At 35.2% G+C, this 22,369-nt stretch overlaps 1 long non-coding RNA gene and 2 pseudogenes across 1 annotated transcript; 2 read left to right on the top strand and 1 right to left on the bottom strand.

The window, feature by feature from the left end:
• Positions 1–591: 591 nt before the first annotated feature.
• LOC149561936 (uncharacterized) lies at positions 592–2,463 on the bottom strand. Its single transcript, XR_016363475.1, has 3 exons — positions 2,159–2,463; positions 1,731–1,859; positions 592–992 (listed from the first exon to the last, which is right to left on the bottom strand). It is a non-coding gene; the product is annotated as an uncharacterized LOC149561936 (long non-coding RNA).
• Positions 2,464–4,359: 1,896 nt separating this feature from the next.
• On the top strand, positions 4,360–15,994 carry LOC149561935 (protein BREAST CANCER SUSCEPTIBILITY 1 homolog; annotated as a pseudogene).
• A 318-nt stretch (positions 15,995–16,312) lies between these two features.
• Positions 16,313–20,336, top strand: LOC149561934 (uncharacterized; annotated as a pseudogene).
• The last annotated feature ends 2,033 nt before the right edge of the window (positions 20,337–22,369 follow it).

Genomic DNA, 22,369 nt, shown 5'->3' with positions numbered 1-22,369 from the left:
TGGTGTTGCCACCTCCTCCCTCTTCCTAGCCTATATAAGCATACTACCTGGCTTGTATTTGCATCTCTCTAATTTTTGCATCCTCTTAATGCTATTTTGCTTCCAGCGTTTGCATTACTCTCTTGGAGACTAACTCTATGATGCTATTTTGATTTTGTATCATTTGCATTCATAGTTTAGATATTTATTCTTTGCACTAGTTTTCTGGGTTATTAATCTTATCAGATTCTAACAGTATTGAAGCATGTATGAATATAAGAGAAAGAAGAACATAAGCATATAACATGGACGTGTATTCTTTGAAATGAAAGCATCCAAGAATGTAAGCAAAAGTAGAACTATTGAAGTGTAACATGCCTCGTTATGCGCTCTTGATATTACCAAAGTTAACATAAATTTTTTCAACTGTAAATAATGATATATTATGTAATCAAAGTAACAAAGGAATTTCATATTCATGACAATCAATTTTCAAAGTATAGTACAGTACACAAGTTGAAGAAGAAAAGTATCCTAAACTAAACACCACTATATGAAAATTATGCATTTTATCCCACAAGAACTTCAGCACTGGAACAACTACTTTTGAAGTTTACTAGAAACGAATAGGGCATAACATTTATATAGAAAAGAGATAACAAAATTTCATTAAAATATAAGCATGTGTATTTAACTATAAGTAAATCTAAAATAAAATGTTTATAGAACTATGTTTTGTATATGTTCTGTGAGGAAAGCTTCATCCTTAAAAGGAATTTTCATGGCAAAACAATGATCAAGTATCTAAGATCATTAGTTCAAACTTTCAAGGCCACGGTGCCAATATTGTAGTATTGTTCTCATTTCACTAAATTGGCAATAAGCTATGCCATTAAGTCCAACGCTTGCCCCCTCCCTTCATTTTCTCTTTTTGTTCTTGTGTAGTATATAAAGGGCGAGATTCCTAGTGACCCTTTCTGTAGAGATTCAATCATTCTGTAACTCTAATCTGCCTGCATTATAAACATATTGTTAATAACAAATTGTACATTAAGCATTTTCAACAAGCTATACAATACTACCAGTGATGAAAAAGCTAACAAAAAAATGCATTAAATATTTGATGAAAGAAAAGCTATGTACAAAATCCAAATCAAAAGCAACTCAAGTATGAAGTAGGTCAAACAAATATATTTTATATTTAATAAAAGATAGTCTGCAAACAGAGATGGCCTAAAATGAATTGCAATTTCTTTCTAGCTCAATGCCATACTTTTAATCTTTAGAAATGATAATATCATTGTTTAATAGGTTTTACAAACTACCAATTGTTGAAGTACCTCTTCCAATTTCTACTCTTATAGCTGTAAGTTGAATAACTTGAGCATAATTTTTTACTCAATTATTTGTCTCCATTAACTCCAGGAAGAAGCTAACAGTTTGAGAGGTTTGGCTTATTATCAATCTATGAATGTTTGCATGAACACTTGCACATGTTTTACTTCTGTAAGTTATCTTTAATCATTGGCATCTATGTCTTTGTAAAAGGATAGAACAAATTGAATTGGCTTGCGTTCTACTCAATTCTCCAAAATAAAATGACATGAATCTCAATAAGAAAAATATTCTGATAAGACGAAACTGAGGCAATAATATCAGCATCTCTAGCTGTTGAAATTTATAGATTAATTAAGAAAAAATTAAATTCAAGGATGTCTGTATCTACAGATATAAATGTATTCGTAGCATACCAAAAGGGTTTGTCCAAGATCATTTATCCGAACTGCAGAGACTTCTCATAGAACATAAGAAGATGGAGAAAGACCACACATCATTATGTTTGGCTGAAATTGTGTTGTCAATCCATTCTTCCTGTCCTCCTAAACAACAAAAAGATTATAATTAACTCATATTTCAAAAAGAAAAATTAACAATAGCAAGCCTGACTACATATTAATTGCAATTATTGTTATATCAGTCAACAATGACCTTAATTCTATGCAATGACCTTAGTTCTATGCATTTATCTAGAGATATTGGAAAACAAAAGATATGATTGATCTCACTACAGACTGAATACAATAAAATCAAAATGATACATAGTATAGGACAAGTGCATGTCATCCACCCCCAGATTTATCTTATATGCAGACAAATTGACATTGAGGTTGATCCATACCTCATGTTGACAAAGACGCTCGGTTTCAGCTTCTGTGTGTCTAATGCTTCAATCATAGAATCTGTTGGAGTAACTGTCTCCTGTGTTCTCTTCCCTACCATCTAAATAGCCCCTTCCTCTGGAATGTCTTCTCTTATTCTGAACTGACTGTCAACAGCATCATCCAAGCCTGACTCAAACATGTTCTCCAACCTCTTTGCTCTCTCTTCCTACACAGATCATAAATCTTGATGTGATGAGATGAAGATGCAAATGATCATAGTGGATATCCATTTCAAATATAAAGTAAAATCCGTTGCAAAATAAACCACCTCAAAAAAAAAGGTTCTTCAGTATGGTCCCACCACCGAACAGAATGATCATGAGAACCAGTTATAATAAAGTCACCATGACTACTGACTGCAAGGCACCAAACTTCAGCATGATGCCCTTCCAATATCAATAGCAATTCAAACTTATCTGCATCCCAATACTTCACAAGTCGACATTTTCCCACACTGAACATATAATGTGGTTGCACACAAACTGAACTGCCATAACACTGTCCATCATTACATAAATAGGTGTCACTTTAAATGATCTAAGTAGTGATTCCAAAAACAATTCAGTCAATGCAAGTGAAAAACTAGAATATTCAGATGAAAGCCATTGAAGATGGGTGACCAAGTAGGTTCAGGTAATACTTGAATCCCTAGAAATTATAAGTGTCAAACGCTGAAATGAGTCTTCAAGCAATTAAAAGTGATACAAAAGAGAACGTTTTTTATAACACCACACATGCACATATGTATCCAACAAAGTTTTGAGAGAAATTCTACTCATAATAATTGGTCTCAAGGTACTCAAGGCTCTTGTTTGTATTTACAGATACAACCCAGAGTCCAAAGAAGATGTATAAGACAATTACAATTTTCCACAAATTCTTCAATTCAATGGGGTTTGATCCTTTTACCAATAACTGTTGAAATTAAAAGTTTTCTCATTGACCAGGAAATCTAACTGTAGAATTTATCATCTTCAAGTCAATACTTTGTTACAACTTAAATTATGATTCCCAATATGAAAGTAAAATACAAACATCAATTACCTGTCAGCATGAGCAAAGAGAGATTTATGACAATCACCAAAATCTAGCCCCCAAATTTTCAAATTTTTATCTACTGAACCACTGACAAGTAGATCACCATCTGAAGAGATATCCATGCAGAGAACATGCAATTTGTGGCCATATAGAGACAAGAAAAACTTCAAAGTATCAAGAAAAAACACCTGCCATCAAGAAGCAGAGTTTAATATATTTTGATTCTTAATAGATAGGCAACTGCTACTACATAACAAATAGGAAAGCTCTCAGACAATGTGAAAAATAGTTGTACTTAATGTAATTCTGCATAAACTACTTATGTTGGCACAATTGCTACAACTTTATATATTCAACCTCATAATGTTTGAACTAGAATTCATCCTATAAACAACATTGAAAAATCCATCCCCTATTGTGTTAAGTGTTTGCCACTAGTGGAGCACTAAAAATGTTAGAGTAAATCTTCTTTATGTCAATGACATTGTTGACTAAGAAGTATTCTCCAGACTATAGAATCCAAATATCCAACCCTACAACATTAATTTTGACTTCAAACATAGAAATGTCTAAAATTGCTCAAGTTATGGAAGAATTGTGATGTTGTGTGGGAAACATTTGTGCCAGAAATTGTAATGTTGGCAAGAATTAGCTCATGCAATTACAAAACTATCTAAAGATTCTTGGTGCTAGATTTTCAAGGTAGCATGAGTCATTCTTTTAGCATCTAACCTTAAAATTGAATATAGCTGCCATTTTTCTCTATTTATAGTGTTCCTTCATCTAGATTCTCAAAAGTTGAACCAAATGTACCATGCTCCATTAACCTATTTTTTGCAAATTTCAGCAAGCATGAGGAGTTGATACTTATGGTCCAGATGAAAAGTGGTCTAGGAAAAGGTCTTGATATATTAGCTCATAATGGAAAATTTCATAGAATATGTAGATAGAAAATAGGACTACAGACTGAGTATGTGTTCGATGTATGGAATACTTCTAACAAACATCCCACTTTTATTAACAATGAATAGGAAAAATACTTACAAAGGATTAGGATGTATATCAACAGACTCCTCTATAAGCGTACACAATACTCTTAAACTAATATAGAATATTCCCAATGGGACACAGGTTGTCAAGTGTTGTATGGTGGTTTTTTTTCATGGTGTAGATGCATCAATGTTATTGTATAACTAAGTACCAATATGCGTGACTATGTACAATACCATACTATGAACATGAGCAAGACCACACCATGCACATGAGCAGCATTGCACTTTTGCACACAAGCACTATGTCTAGAGTTGTGTAACAATTGAACACATTGAGATTACACAAGAGCAAGTGTGTTGATGAAACTTGTGTGATGTTGCACTGAAAACATCATTACTATTTACAAAACATTTGTCAAAATGGATGACCTAAAGTCATACACCATTAGCGCTTTCATGGGAGAGACCCTCATTCCCATTCGTAAGGAGTAGGAGACACGTCACATGCTAACATATACAAATTATGAATCAAATAAATATGTGTGGGCACGTAGCCCTCTCTATCTCTCTTTGTATGTGTATTACACTACATATACACATATAGAATGTTCCCAAATTATTGGGTATCCAAATTTTCCCTACATGACAATTTTATAAGAAAAACAAGTATAAAGATACTAATTGTGGCCCTACAACACAGTTAGGGGCAATTTGTAAGCATAATTCATAGTTACATTTCTTTGATTGGGAATAAACATGTATGATGACTATAGGTCCAATCAATAGATTGCAAGAATAAATTTTAAGATGACTCAACCATAAAAGTAACAAGGTAGGTATGACTTGACGAGGTGCCCAAATACTACCCTAGGCCCAAGAGCGGATATAACATCCCTCTTGGGATCATGTGGCATGCCTAGTGTGGTGTCCTATCACCGTTCTCCATCTAGTCACTCTTATCTTGCTTGAAATCATTGAACACCTATTTATCATGAGGAGCAGACTTTGAATACTCTGCTAAGGTTTTATTGTGTTATTGCATTAGCTTGTTTGAGGAAGCATATGAATGCTTTTCTAATAAGTTGTGGATGCTTCTGTAAGGGTCTAGGATTCATTTATTGTTAATTTACCATCTTTCTTACAAATGTATTGTGAGGATGGGTGGGGCAATGCATGTCTTAGAATTTTCCCAAAAGCTCAAGCTACTCGATGTTTACTTTTGTGCTATATGAGTTTCTTTTGAGGAATTGTGGGCAATTTGCACTTGGGTTTGTGTGAAATTTATGGTCTTCATTGTAATGCTAGTTCTCTTTGTATGTTAATTACATTCAAGTAATTTGATTTGTAAAATCATCAAGTCTAGAAAACTTTTCTTTAGCTCATGAATGCTAAAGTCCTCAAAGTTTTAATGGTTTCCAAATTGATTATACTTGCATAAAATTTAATTTTGTTTCTATTTTTCCCCTATAGCTTGAGCTTGTTGGATCAAGTAGCTTCACTCACCTACAACCATGTTTTTTGCAAGTAAGTAGAGGTTTCCAAATGTAATAAATGAAAAGCTTAAATTTCTTTTTGGTTAATGGTGGAGATTTACATGTTTGGCTTATATAATGTGTATGTTATTGACTTGGATTACATGAGTATTGTTTATATCAATGTTTTAGATCACATTCCTTGATCTATCATTAGAATGAAAGAGTCCCTAAGAAGAAAAATGAATGAAGTTGTGGATCTAAACTAACTAAAAAGAAAAAAAATAGAGGTGAGATAAGAGAAAGTGTAAGAGGTGTCAAATAACTATCAATTGATATGACCAAAAAATTAATTTTAAAAGAATAAAAAGAAAAAGAGGACAATATAATACAAACTATGTGTATATGTACATACATAAATATGTGTATACATGTACACATAATGAAAAAGAAAGAATGTAAAAGCTTAAACCAAACAAAAATAGAAAAACAGAATAAGCTTATATATATATATATATATATATATATATATATTTTACTTGCACTAAATTAGCTTACATATCATTCTGGTTTGCAATGCTTGTATTTTGAGGTCTATAAAATCTGCATCTATATGCCCAGTGTGCAAAGTGCCATGTTCACATAGAGGTAATTTGAAATCTCTTATTTTGTGTATAATGTTTTTGGAATAGTATTTAGAAGGTCTTTGGGCATAGCCCTACCAAATCAAAGTCCTCAATCAGAACCTGAAATAGGTGTGACCCCAGAAAATTCCATCAAAGATAAATTCCATCAAATCAGGCTCTAATTTCTTATCCATGGGTAGGGTCCTAGATTGAAATTTTATTGGCTTTTGTATTAAATTTAATGCTTTTCAATTTATTATAATTATTGAGAGCTTTTTACCAGTATATAATGATCTCCAAAACGACTGGTCTCTTCCATGAAAACATATTTAGCATCGAGGGCTTGCTAGGGTTATGGCCTTTTAATTATAGATGCCAAGGTTGATGGTATAATGCTGAGCTCTAATTCTTTCCTTACCAAAATTTAATTATGCACACCTTCGTGATTGCAGAGGTTCGTGTTGCACCTTACATGGATAGCTTAGTTGTCATATATAGGAACATGAAGATTGCTGCTAGTGTTAAACTTTATGGTTTGGGGCCTTGCATGTCAAAAAACTCTAGAGGTAAATTTGATTCCCCTAAAGCCCCCCTTGAATATGAAATTCTTTTGCTCTCTTCATTTGAATTTACCATTGTATGATACATGATACTAGATGACCCAGGCAAGGAGAATATAATTCCTTCTCCAATTGGCCTCAAGTGAAAGCCATCTGTGAAATTTGGAGAAAAGCCGAAGAGTGCTAAAGGATGTGGTTTGATGCCTTCTCGATTGTCAGTGGTTTCATCTCATCAAGCAATAGAAAACACAAATACAGAAACTATTGAACAAGAGTTTCCTGCTCTAGCTATTCCTAGTCCTCATCAGCCTATGAAGCATTCATTCCCAACCAAGAAGAGGGTTCAGGTTTCTTTATATCCACCTAGTAGTGTTGAACAAACACCTCTTAGAACTGTAAACAAGCCTTCAAACTCTGAAGACAAGGTATTCCAAAGTGAGGGAGGTGGTATTAATGGAAATTTGCTTTTGACAAATTTGGATACTATACATTTTGATTCTAAAGGTTAGACATGTCTTCAATCAAAACCTGAAATAAGTGTGACTGCTCAAAATTCCATCAAAGGTAATCCTGTGAATGATAGGGTCCTATTTGATGAACATGGGAATCCTTTACTATCACCTTTTTTTTGGCTCAAAGACCATGAGATTGAAGAATTTGATGCCACTCAGATGCCTAATTCTCAACCCACTCAGTTCACTCAAACTGCATAGGCATCGCCCTCTATGTGTCCATCTTTTAGTGATCTCAAGGATTCTGATGATGAAGGTTACCATTGAGAGGTTCAAAATGTGAGTAGGCTCCTCCCTACTTCCACTGTTTTGTTAAATGCAAGAATGCTATGTCTTGTGTTTCTATCTTTGTTTTTCTAATCGATAGAACTGAGTATGGACTTAAGCAAGTTTGTCTAAAACATCGGGCTTTGTAATGTTTTTAATTTTGTAGAGGAGGATATTGATGGGCTTTAGAAATAGGAGTACTATATTTTCTCATGAATGTAGTTACTTTGGTAGTGTGTATTTTATTAGGTATTGATAAATGCAAAAACCCATTTGTGCCTTCACCCATACTATGGCTTTTTTTCACTTCTCATATAGGATGGATATGAGATTGGGATCATAGTTCCTAACACCTTCAATAGTGAGATGTTTGAATAGACTCGGAGACCTTGCTCACCTGAGCTCAACTTTAGCCCAAGAAAATAATAGGTATCTCTATTTATTGGTTTTGGCTTAGGCTCTTTATGTTAGAACTTATCATATTTTAAATTTTTATCAATGTCTGATTCATCAAAACTCATCTTCAATGTAGTTTCCTAGAGAATCAGAGTTTGTTCAAATGGAATCTGTTGGTGTTTGAAAATGTTGGAGGGTTTTCAATTATCCCACTGAGAAAGTGACACATCTAGGGGCAGCTAACTCCCATTTTCAACATGCCATTTTAGACAATAGGCCAACTATAAGGCATGACCCTTCTTCTACTTCAAGCTCTGCAAAACCTAGGCAGGTGAACCTCAGATTCAAATGATACCATACCAATGCAAAAACATATCCTTGAATCTATTAAGCAGATTTTACCCTTATTTCTCCTAATGACTCATGAAATGACACAGATTTATGGTAGCTAAATGCAAAGCTATGAATCTCATAAGTTGAGTGAGGGCATTCTATTATAGCTCTTTCGACATAAAATGTGAAGATCGTTTGATTAATAATGTTGAATTCAACAAAACTTCAGATATGTAGCAATAAGACCTAATGATCCTGTAACTGATCAGTGCCTTAACCATTGGGCAAATCCATGAATCACTTACATACATGTGAATATTTGAGACATATGTGCATCTTCAAATATCTGATCTATCTATTCAACTTGTAAATAGACATCTGTGTTCAGTTTAAATCTCATTCTTACTTGATATCCTCCTCAATAAATCTCTAACCCTATTGAATCTATGAAGCATTTACACAATTCCTTGAATTGTTAGCAACAATGAAGCAACATATAACCTTAAGGGATTGCAACTATGACCTAGGCTCTTTGTCCAAAGATCATAAAACATTACAACTCACTGAGAATGGAGACAAGATTCCAATTGAAACTCAATCATTTGCTGCTCTCTGTATTATTTCCTTGAAATTATACAGTCATATGTATGAAATGAAAGACACGAAACAACCTAATAGATCTGGATTATCTGTATTTATCTTTCTAATTGCTATTCATACAAGAAGAAATGTTGAAGAATGGTATCACAGTGAAGGAAACACATCAAAACTGGAACAAAAATATGGTCTCACAGTAATGTGCAAATTTTCTCCCCAGAACTGGAACCAACTGGTTTCTCAGTGACAAAAACTAGAACCCCTACAATGAAAGAAAGACAAAAAGATATAGAAAAGAGTAAACTCTCGGATCTGATATATGCATGACATGTGTCCACTTGGAATTCAATCTTCTGTACCGGAATCACCTATCTCTTCTTTCTACCATTGATTTGATTTTGTTTCATCATTACATTGTAACTAATTTGCAAAATATCTCTGTTCAAATGATGAAAACCTTTTGATTCACCAAAATCTAATCTACCTGCTAGTGAAAATCTCATCTAACTGACTCAAAAGTGATCAAAATCAACCAAAATTGTATTTTCACTATCTTTTGCTTACATTCAGATCATTTCCATGCTAGAAATCAACTTTGAACTTCATCACCTGAATGCGGTTGCAGATTAGGAATCTGGGACAAAACCTCTTGTAGAAGAACAGACTGCTTCCTGTGTAGAAACTAATTGGATATTCGAAAAATTTGGTTTCTCCCAGTTTTGGCAACATATAACATCGCTATGTTGGCCTCTCAAAAACCTCCAAGAAGTCCGTTTGAAAAATAGCCTTCTGCTATGAGACTTAAGTCAGCAACTCTTATTTAAAATTTCAAAAATTTAAAAATTTCTAAAGTCCAAACTTTAGATTTAACCCATTTTGAAATTAAAATTCTCTGACGTGCATCCTTAACAAAAATAATAATATCACTAGTGACATGTGGCACATTCTGATTGACCCGCTTGATTTGCATCATCCACCACGTGTCGTCGCCATATCAACCCTCGCTATGTCACTATGGTAATTCTCATGCAACTTTCGTGTGGCGAGATAGCGAGGACCGTTGAATGTGCCACGTGGCATGATCTCCTTGATCTGTCTAGATCTTGCCACATCACCTCCCACTCACTACCACTTGGCATGATCTAATTCGATGCTCGGGCCCAATGACATGTGTCAGCACCATCTCCACCCTCGCTATATCACCATAGTTAACTAGTGAGCACTTCTTGTTGGCAAGATAGCGACACCCGCTCGATCAGGACATGTGTCACAATCTCCTTCCTCAGTCTATTTCTTGCCACCTCATCACGCCGGTTAGTTTGTTTAAAATTATGTTGATGTCAACCTCCAGCCTAGACAAAAGTGGGACCCTCATGCATAAGCCGCGACTTTTCCAAAAGGCTCTTCACTTAATACACAAGTCATTTTGTGTGTTCTAATATTTAAAGAGTTAAAAGAGTTCTCACAGCGTCAATGTGGGATAAAAGGGTTTTAAAACATCTCCCTCACGGCCTCTGCAACTCGCCAATTTGCAAGTCTCCTTTGTTCATGTTTGTATTTTTTCCATTTTTAACTTGCCGCCCCCTCTTCTCAACATACTGCCTCTGTGTTTTTGACACGCTGCAGGCTCTAAGCCATGGGTTTACTTCTTTAATATGGTGGCTTTCTTTTGACTGTTCCTGTGGCTAATCATAGACTTCCCCTTCAATCACATGAATCTCCTGGTACCCAGTAGCTTCCTCCTACTTAGCATGGGTTTCATTGTTCTTTGATAGGCATCTATTTTTGAATGCGTGGACTTGTTTTAATGGCTGTTGTAGCTTCTTTTATATTGTTGAGTTTCTTCTTTTTGTTACGCCATGAGCTTATATTAAAGCCACAGGGTGCCTTTAAAATAGGGCGCCTTTCCTTTTTTGCATCTGCTAGTGCCTCCCAATCTTGGCATGGAAGCTTTCCTTCATGCATTGCCTTGACTATTTTTATTTCTGTGGGAAGCCCCTTCACTTGCGAGTTCTTCATTATATCCTATGTTTTTTTTAATTTGCAGCCTCTCCTAACATTTGGCGTGGTTTTATTTGTTGTTGACTGTGTCTTTTTCCTTCACACATGCTACTGCTGTTGGCAGTTTGTTCTCATAGTGCGCAAGTTCTTCATTGATGGCGTGGATCTCCATTGGGCGCCTCTTCCTTTCAACATGCTTGCTTGCTACATTCTTTCACATGGAGTCTTTTTTGAGGGCATGGATTATTCTTCCTCTTGCAGCCTTCTCTACAAACTTTTACACCTCTGCCTTATTGTTTTCTTTAATGCATGAATGGTGCTCCAAACTTGGCATCCTTCTTTATGCGTTGAGTTTCTTATGCTTTTAACACTTGGGCTATTCCCAATGTGTGGGATGTCTTCAACGTTGTTGTGGCTTCTACTTTGTGGTTTGTGAGCCGAAGGTGGGTTCTTGTTTTTGATTGGCTTCAATGCCTTGGAACGGTGGTATTCTCCTTTTCATGGGTTTCTTTATGTCTATGCCTCTTACAAAATGAGGGTTCCTTTGTCTCTACATTTTCTCTGGCCATAACATTATCATTACTTCGAAAGATATTGAGCTTGTTGGGCCTTTAGACAAACATTTTTTACTCCTGTATATCCCCTTCCATGAGGCAACATAATGAGATTGAGAAGGTACAATGGCATGCAAAACCCGTAGTCAAAACACCATGGGCATGGTGAGGGTCAAGCTAGTATAATAATCATTGGATACAACCCTTCACCTGGAGTTCATTGAAATTTATAAAAGGACATGCAAGGAATCCAATGAGGTTATGATCCACATATTCAAAAATAAGGATACAAACTGTAAGACATCCTTGATGTAATTGAACTCTCCATTCGCACCTCGATGTCTTATTAATTTGATGAAATTAGTCGGGCCCCAAAGTGGGTCTGGCTAAAAAAAAATTCGTTTCCAAACAACTGAACCTTCAAATTGATCCACCGACCTTCTCAGACTAACTAGAAACTAATTCGACCACTAATTAATCAACTGAAACCCATTTTACCACTGATCTGCAAACTATGAATTTGGTGCCAGGAGGTCCTTTTACTAGCCTTAAAAATTGACCCAAACCTCGAACCAGGCTCTGAAATTTGACCCACTGATTCTTTGTTCTACATTCATGCACATTGTCGAATCTCGTCTCATGAAAAATTCGGAGTCAAAAGATATTTGCTGTCAAAGTTGACCTCTAAGAACTGCCTGCAAGAAAACATGTCAAAAAACCACAAACTAGGCTCAGAATCAGCTTAAAAAATTGGGTAAACTGACACATGGGAGGACAAAAACTGGGGCATTGGTTCTCTATCAAGAGGTGAGTATAAATCTGGGATTTGGGCTCATGACGAATAATAGGACGCATTTGGCGAACAGTCAAAGTGAGCTACTCAGAATTGGCAGACTGGAAACATTGGCATAAAATCATTTTTTTGCAAATAGAAATGACCTGGAAAAGTGTGCAAATAGATTTTCCAAAGCTTGAAAACTAGCACACTTGAAGTATTTTCAGAGGACAACATGATGGTACAATCCGTTCGATCTCATCTATCACAAATTTTGAGTTATAACATCATAAATAGGGGTACCAATCAATCTGCAAATACTAATACCAGTAAAATTTTAAAAATTGCGTTTGGAATCGCGTTTGAAAACTGAGCAAACGGATTCGTCATGAGCTGAAACTTGAAACATAACAAGTCTCTGACATCTATAACACAATACAAAAGGAATTTCAACATTTGGGTCAAATGGCCAAAAGTTATAATACATCAAACAGAGCTTTCTAGAATTTAGAATTAGTTGCAAAAGCATGAAAACAGTAATTGACCAACTTTGAGGGATTCAAAACCTAGACAAATGGACTCAAAACGACTCAAAATCTGAAACATAGGTTTTCAGGTATGCACACTAAACACTTCCAAAGTGGCAAGTCATGAAACATTTCTGGGTGCGAGATATTTAATGTCAAACTCAGCCTCCTGCCGCTGTTTGACACTAAGCGTAAAATGCAAATTTGGTAAATGCTCAAAACATGACTTCACTAAATGGCTCGGAATCTCAATTTTTCTTCATGAAATGCTTAGACAGACTAAAGACAAGGTGTTAGAAACATTAAACACCTTAGGGGACTCAAATGGACAGCCGGGTACATAGGCATCAAAAAAGCATTTAGAGGGCTCAATTTCTCAAAATTCGGGCTACAATTTTGAGAGCAAAAAAAAGCCAAGTCATTGGAAGGAGATGATGCATTACTTGTCAATGGTGTAAACAAGAGCCACGACGAAATTATTACAGTTGAAAGTGCAAGTGGATCTGATATGGAAAGGGAACAGGAAAAGGAAAACAATAGTGAAAATGCTAATGTTGGAGTTGTAGGTTTGCCAAATAAACCATCTAGGAAAGAAAAGGTTAAGTTTTCAGATAGCGATGGACAAATTTGCAATAAAATGAAGAAAGGTGGAAATGTTAAGCTCAAGGCAGAACCAGTTAGTGAAAATGCACTTGGCAAGAAAAAGAGAGGGAGGAAGCCTAAAAGGAGCAGTGGCATGAATCTTAATGGTGAAGGATTCTCTCATGTGAGAGATTCTTCTGTTAGTGTAGGTGTTGACAAGTCTCTGCCAGATTCAGATCACGAGTTGGCTTTTACAATAGTTGACATATTTGACATTATGTTTGGCTTGTCCACAAGTAAACCTGCAACTGATAGTTGTGTATCAAAAACAACAAATAGTGACACAGAAGTTAGGGATCAGGAAGGCCACCATCCATTGGATATTCCCAACATGGCCCAAAATGAAGTATGTGAACATTTGACTATAAATCTAGCACAAGTGAGTCAAATTGGTGTTGGAAACATTGTCAGTAGTGGCAATCTAGAGACGACTAAACTAGCTAACACAACTAAGCGGCAGCCAGAAGCCCTTGGAAATAGTTTAGGAAGTGATTCTAGCACATTGAAGAATTCAAGTTGTTTGTGCTTTTTGTCAAACATATGGCAATTCAGAGGTGAGAGCATTAGGCTATTTGCTTCCAGCATCCATGTATTTCAGTTCATGGCAGTACTAACTTGCATATTGATATTGCAATCTTCCAGGCTAAGGTCAAATGATGCATTACAACAATGGAAGGGTAGTAACTAAAGCAAAAGAGATGTCATTAAATGTTGTGCATGTGCATAAGTTCTGTGCTGAATGGTGAGGATTTGAAAGTTTTTACATTGACTGCTAAGTTTGTAGCCTAATACTCTCTTTTAGCTTCCCTTTGGGTTGACCTATATTGTGGTCCATTAACTTAGCACCTGTAAACATATTTAACATTGATTGAAATATATTGGAATTCTTTGCACCAATTTTAGGGCATCCGTTGTCTACTTCAAAGGTGACTGTATAATGAATCTTGAGACGGAAATATCCAGAGGCATAAAAATCAAGTGCACTATATGTGGACTGAAGAGAGCAGCTCTTGGTTGCTATTTCACAAAGTGCCACAGGAGCTTTCATGTTCCTTGTGTGCTATCTAACTCAAAGTGTAGATGGGATATTGTGAGAAATGAAATCTTGTGCCTTGTACAAGTATTTTTTTCCATTATTGTACAAGATAAACTATGGTCTGAATTGTTGTCGGTTGATTGTCTTGGTGCCTATAGGATGATTATGTTATGCTATACCCTGCTCATGCATTGCACAAATTTCCAAAGGAGAGAAAGCGTAAAACCATGAAGCAAGATAGCACCCTTTGTACAAGGGGGGGAAAGATCACTACTAAGGCATTACCTTGTAGGTCATTGCTGAATTCACTTTGAGAAGTAGCAATAAAGAGTTATTTCTCATGTTTTGTTTGATTGTGTTGGTGCTGTCTCATCATGTGTTTGATATTTGCAGAGGTAACCAAAGCTCTACTAGTATACTTGCAGGTTCCGAACCAAGGCAAAGATGGACATGGCCTTTAGGTCTATCTTGCAAGTGGGTTTTGTGTGGCTCTACACTTGACACTACCCAAAAGGTATATAATGAGTGTCAAATTGTTACAGTATTGTTGTTTCCTTTAAATGCCATTGCAATTTGCTGTCAATAAAGAAATCTCATTTAAATGCAGGAAACTCTAAACAATTTTGCAAATCTTGTTGGTGAGACTATCTCTAAGGCATGGAGTCCAACTGTAACCCATGTAATTGCATCTACTGATGCAAATGGTGCTTGTAGAAGAACACTAAAATTTCTGATGGCAATCTTGGAAGGAAAATGGATATTGAATATAGATTGTAGGTTTTGTGTTCCTACTGCTGATTTTTATGTCTTAGTATCTTTTTGTTTAGAACTGAATGATTTTTTTCAAGATTCTTTAGAGTATAAAACATTGAGTTTTAGCCACAATACATGTTCATTGATACAGTAATAACACACAGGGATCACATCATGCCTTAAAGAGGGGTCAACAATTCCTGAAGAGGGATTTGAAATAACTCATGATATTCACGACACTTGATGGACCAAAGCGTGGCCAATTGCGTGTTGAGAAACAGGTATACCTGTCTTTCAAGCTACAACTCCAATACAAAATCTTGTTATAGGAAGGGATTTATTAATGTTTAAGATCTTGATTGATGTCCCAAAACCAAAACTGTTTGAAGGGTTAAGCTTTTATCTTAGTGGCGAGTTTGGTGCCTCTTTGAAAGGCTACCTTCAAGATTTAGTTTTACCTGCAGGAGGTGTAGTTCTACCTAGGAAGCCTATAATGGACCAGCCGGATTGTCATAGTACTATTGTGCTTTACAATGTGGAACTTCTAGAAATAAACAAGCATATTGAGAAACTGAAGGACACATCTATCTGGAGCAGACTAAAACAAGCCAAGTCTCTAGCAGATGCTTTGGGATCTCGATTTGCAGCTCATACATGGGTACTGGATTCTATAGCTGCTTCCCAACTACAACCCACATCTAATGGTTGTTGATATTCAATTGAACATAATATTCTCAAGCTGAATATGTTTCAATTTGACTTACGTCGTCAAGCTAGGAGGCTCTGAATTTAATGTCACTGTTCCTGCCTGTTCATTATGAATGGATAGATAATCTGGGAGGTACCAACTGACAACCAATTGTTTATTTATCTTAAATTGTTTTTTGAAAAGCTTTGTATTGATTAATCATCTTTTGTAAATACTTCTTGCTTTGATGTCACTAATGTTCTATAAAAAATCGATGATTGATTTATGACTTGATCATCTTCAGAGTAATCTAGCCAACATCCCTGTTTCTAATATATTATTAGATTGCAAGCACTTGTTCGTGGTCGCCAAGTTAGAATGTTAGAACAAGGATTAGCTATACAAGGAAACTTGGACATAGACACAGGCATAATCGTCCAAGAGGAAATGAATTGGTAACAGATTGAATACAAATATTTTGTGGAAGCTCATGTCAGATGTTATTAACAATTATTTTGATCGCTGATACAATAACAATAATTTTTTGGACTGTTTTAGGAAAGAAAGAGGTCCACAGGTTTTGCGGCCTGGTGGAGCTCAAAATTTGAGCCTCCAATTTTTGTTAAGATTGGGCAAAAGTGGAAAGTTTTTATGGATTGTGGCTAAGTAGACTAGGATGAGATACTCAAACATAAATGATACAGAGCCAAAGGAATATGGGAGCCTCCAACAGTAAGGTATGATGATACCAATGGGAGGAAAGTATTGTTGACCATTCCAAATCCTTGCGATAATATATGGTGGACAAGCAGATGAAGTTTCTAATAACACTCAGAAAACAGAATTGACTCTATGTACAGTTTTGAATATGTATCAAATACTAATCCATATGGTTTGCCGTCAACCATGGAGGGACTGCTTTACATGGACAAAGACACGAAAAAGGCACATTTACATTTAGCCTGATATAATCACAAAGATTGTGATTAAACTTCATGAGAAATATTGTTAAAGGAGCTAGGTTGAGTTTGAGAAATTTCGATAAAGCCCAAATGGACAGAGTCAAATCTGAAGACGGCACATTAAAATCAAACAAGGTAGAGATATACTTGTGGCAACTGGATATCTAGAGATTGACTTATGGATTGGTGATAAGAAGAAAATTATAGTTTTGAATCAGAGTTAGCAAGAGTCGCAAAGTCATTATCTAATAACTTTAATACAAAGAGAATGGACCTGAAAGTTTCACAAATGGTAATAATAAGGAGCCGTTTGGAATAGTGCGACTAAGGTTCGTATGATGGCAAGGGCAGCGAAGACTTTACATCCTGATCGTTTGAAATACCATTTCCAAGTCGCATCAAGAATGGGCCTTCTTTATATCATACGGACCTTTCAGAAATACATTGCCAGTGTTATACACGCAGAGATTCCAGTTCAGTGACATGCATCCACCACATCCATTCTCAATCAGTCGATACATACCTAAGTCTCAAACTAGTAAATCGGTAGAGATTATCATCAATTCGTATCATATTAAGGAAATAATATTGAAGTTGCACCGATAACGTCTAACAATCGTTGGTGCTCATAAAGATGCAATTATATTATAAGAAAATGAGCCCGATAAATTGCAAGATTGAAGAAATAAATACATTAAAGGATAAAAAACAAGATGTATAAAGGGAAAGTATCGATTAGTTATTAATAATGAAGTGGTGCGGTTTTAATAGAAGAAGGTGATAATATATTTTGTTAAATAAATGACTTTTTTAAGAGTCACATCTCTATCTCATTAAAATATAAATAGGAAGATATTCAAATGAAAATAGAAAGAGATATAAAAAAGACATTCATTCAGATATTCAAAGAAGAGGCATTTTATATTTATATTTTGTTGTAAGGAGGAATAAGGGTTCAATATGATTTTATAATAAAATTTTATTATTTTATTATTATAAAATTATTTTATTTTAATAATAAAATAAAAATGTTCTTTGTTTGTTGTTAATGGCGTAGAGATTTAAACCACAAGGGAATCGTCGTTCATAATTATATTTTAAAATTCTGTATATGATTTTGTTATCAGATAAGTGGACATGGTCAATTAGCATTTTAAATTTGATCATCGCACGTGTTGTGAAATATTTAATTGTTTCCACAACTGTGTCTAGTTTGTCTCAGTAGAGTTAAAATTCAATCTGGACTAATTTAAGATTGCATCATAATTGGTCTGTCGCATCTAGATTATCAAAATTATTGGCAGTACAAGTGCATTGAACATTATGAAGTTGTATGTAAAAATTCTCTGAAGTTGACTCTATCGCCCAGATGAGCAAAGGCACTGGTCTTTTTGTTGAAGTCAAAAAATTAATATATTCCTCTTGCAAGCATCAATTCCATTATTTATAAAATTTATACAAAACATTCAATCATCAAGTATTTAGCATCCAGTTTCGGTTTCATTTTGATTGAGTTCAAGGACCTTGCCAGTCGAGGAACTCATAAAGTTTAAATTCGTTATAGAAAACCCTTGAATTGGGTAGTCAGCGTTCAAGGTGAAGGTTTACCCGCCTGGGTGTAGCGGAGCCTGAAGTGCAGGGGAATCTAAGTGATTTCCGTTCATTGGCCAAAACTGATTGAGAAGTCCTATTGGAGAAGTGGTAGGCTCTTGGATTTTCAATCTACGATTTTGGGAACCAACACGGCCAACGAAGCTTCTCAACTTGAAAAATTGTTGGCAAATGTATTTTCTCATCAAGTAATCATAATCAGCATAACTAGTTTGAGCGATGGCATTTCTTCCAATCTGTTCTTAAATTGCCACATACATTGATATTAATTTCAATAATTGTTTGAGAAAGCTTTTGGAGCATGCACCCAAGATAAATTCTCTACAAATTGATTGTGGTCCTAATGATTCCAATTCAGGATGGGTGTGGATGGCATGTTGGATGTTTGCTTATCCTTTGAAATATTCTAAGGAGACAAATAATACATCAAAGAAACAAAAGACAAGTGAAATTGCAATGTCAACTGAGGCTGAAGTGGAAAGGCCTAAGCGCAATGCAAGGAAGGCTTCAAATTTAACATCAGATCATTTTTCAAATCATACAGATGTTGAGCCTGAGAAGCCAAAGCGTTGTCTAAGAAAGGTCTAAAATTAGCAACAAACTCTATTTCTAATCATCATGAAGCTGAGGTTGAGAGGCCTAAACATATATTTAGAAGAGCGTTCAATTCAATAGTGGATCTGATTTCAAAGTAGACTGAGGTTGAAACTAATAAGGTTAAGTGCAACAAAGGAAGGGGATCACATTCAATTATGGAATCTACATTAGATCACCCAGAGGTAGAAATGGAAAAGGTTAAACATAACTTAAGAAAGGTGTCAAATTCAATGGTTGATTCAACAACAGACACACCTAAGATTAAGGCTGAAAATATTAAGCGCAACTTGAGAAAGGTATCAAACCCAACAACAGATGTTGTATCATCAGATCATCTGGATGTAGAAGCTAAGATACCTAAGCGCAGCTTTAAAAAGGTGCCAAAGGAAATATTGGATGCTAAATCAGATCAAACTAGCATGTAGACTACAACACTTATCTCCATAGATATAGGAATACATGATGAACCAGTTAAGCTTGTATCTTCAGATCATTTCTCATTTGATCCATTACATAAAGAGCTTGAGACAATTTCCTCTGTTCAAGAAGTATCTCCAGCCCAGCAACCAATCCCACCTGAAAACATTACCAAAGACGATGAATTATCACAAGAAAAGAAGGAATCTTCTGTTTCAAATGGAGATCTTGTACCTTCCAAACATAATACTATTGATTCAAGATCAACATAGAACCTGAACTTCCCGTGACAAAGCAAAAGACAAGTAGAAGGCATAGCTCATTTGGATCTACAAAAGGGGATCATTCAGATAACAATTTGCAAGGAAGTCCATCAATTCCTAATTATATGGCTACCACTGAGTCAGTGAAGGAAAACCTTTATGCTCAAGCTTCTCCAAGGATGAGTCCAGATGTTCAAGAGAAGAGCACTGGTATGATAAGAAGACACTCTCTTCCATCATCACCCAATTTGAAGCAATCTTCAGTGTCTCCAAGAACTCACAAGGTACTGCCACAAGTTCAAGAAAGGAGTAGAAGTGACCGATCTCTTGGTGTTGGTAGGAAGTTAACCTTATAATTGAGATTATATCCATAGTTTATTATTTTTAGCCCATTTGGGTTTAAGTTTTAACTTGTAATTCACTTGTTTTTAATATGACAAGTACTTTGGAGACTAACAATGTTTCTTTATGATTTCAGAAAAGGCAATTCATGTTTAGGCTGACTGGGGGACGTGATAAGTATTGAGCCTATCTTGATATTTAATGCATTTTCAGCATTCATGAGTGTCCTTTTGTGTAGTTTACAAGTTTAGAGTGTATTGCACTTTATATGCCTTGAAATTTCAAGGAATCCTTGAGCTCGTAATCTAGCTATAATGTATATAGAAAGCAACCCCTATAACATATTTATAATGTTTTCTTTCTGAAATATATTCTTATGGGTTTACTTTCTAAAATAAAAGAAAATCCATTATTATAGTGTGTTGAAATCCTAAAAGCTCTCAACAATAGTTAATAATCTTCATCATAAAGTTCTTAGATCTCAAACATTTCTCTATCCTTGTGCTAAATCTATTAGAATTATATTTAGGAAAATAAAACAAATAGTACAATATTAAAAATGTGAAAAGAAGGAACATTTTGGTGTCGGGACTACTAGCAATCATGGAGATGATGAGAGGAAGCATGATGGGTGTAAGACCAAAGACAATTTGCTACATTGGCCTTGAAGTATTAAATATGATGTTGCTACATATCCCTCAATCAAAATATCTAAATGGAATGATTTCTCGCCATGCCCATAATCATAATTCCTATCATTGGTCACCACATTTCCATGATTTTTTAGTGGTTACCCCTAGTCCTGTCATTGATCATGGCATTTCTATCTTGCAGCAAAGCAAACAATAAGTTTAGAGATAGCAGCATATCGAGGGAGTAGTCACAGGGCTCTATGGGATTGGCCGGTTGGGCTACTACTACACGAATGAAGCCCCTGCACGAATGAAGCCCTCACACAAATGAAAAGCTTAAAGGTTTTCTTTTTTTGTTATAACATAATGTGATTTTTTTAAGTTGGTTGAAATTTTGACCAAAGTAGACATAGAATTTTTATTTTCAACCAACATAAGAATGAAAACAAACAAAAAAGAAGAAATCATAGCTTTGGTCAAAAATTTTGGTAGAAAAACAAGTGCAAATGTACTAGTGAGACTTTCAATTGTCATGAGGAGATTCAAACCCTATTAGGAGTTGTACCAACCCTATTAAGAGTTTTGGAAGGCAGAAAGACCTACTGCCCAAACAAATTTTGGAGAACTACCACCAAACTCACTATCCAACTGGTCTTAGTAATATTACTTTCAAAATAATACCACATGATCAACTATCCACTAGCACTCTGTACTACACCAAACACTTATTTGATCTCAATAACATATCCACATAATTGTCTCCCTTAGATTACTTACTCACTTATCATTCACAATTCACACTTACAATTTATAATTACTTACCACGTTTCACGCTTAACCATAAGGAAATACTCTCATTTTTACCAAGTCCTCAAACTAATTAATTGAGATAGCCTTGGGGATTTCTTAATTTCAAATTAATATAGAAACACATTAAGATAATACAACATACATTACATTACATATTTTCACAATTACATAACACTTTTGGCTCACAATCTTCACAAATATTTACATGTGCAACCTCAAATTTTGTGCAATCAACCATGCCATCATTGTCATTTCTTCTTCTTTGTTTAACTACACTTTACCATATTCTATCTCTTTTGAGAGATATAATCCAATTACCAAAAACCTCTTCTCAAGAACTTTCTTCAATAAATCTTGAATATCAATCACCACTGTATGCCTAAAATGTGAGCACACTTCTATGAGTCGCTATATTCAAGATTTCTCAAGAATGAGGTCTTGAATGGTGGCTCATAGCTCTCTATTTATGGAGTGCAAGGGTTTGTAATGGAGGCCCTCAGTTTGACCTAGTTTGTGCCCATGAAAGTACACCATAAAATGAAAGATTCAAAAATCAAAATATGAAGGCAAATGAAGATGCAAGCTAATCTAAAGGATAACAATGCAAAGAAATGCAAGAAAAGAAATATAATCTATGAAAGGAAATAACAATGAACTATTGATCTATGAAAATAAATATGACTTTAAGATAATATGAAAATGCAAGGATGAAACCTCATGATGGAAGCCATGAATACAAGAGAGAATAAGACAAGAAGAGAGAAG

This window comes from Cupressus sempervirens, chromosome 4 (assembly GCF_028749045.1).
Source record: "Cupressus sempervirens isolate cs-2001-9-10 chromosome 4, ASM2874904v1, whole genome shotgun sequence".
NCBI classification, from domain to species: Eukaryota; Viridiplantae; Streptophyta; class Pinopsida; order Cupressales; family Cupressaceae; genus Cupressus; species Cupressus sempervirens.
The sequence above is the reverse complement of the archived record's forward strand: the minus strand, read 5'-3'. Positions and strand labels throughout refer to the sequence as shown.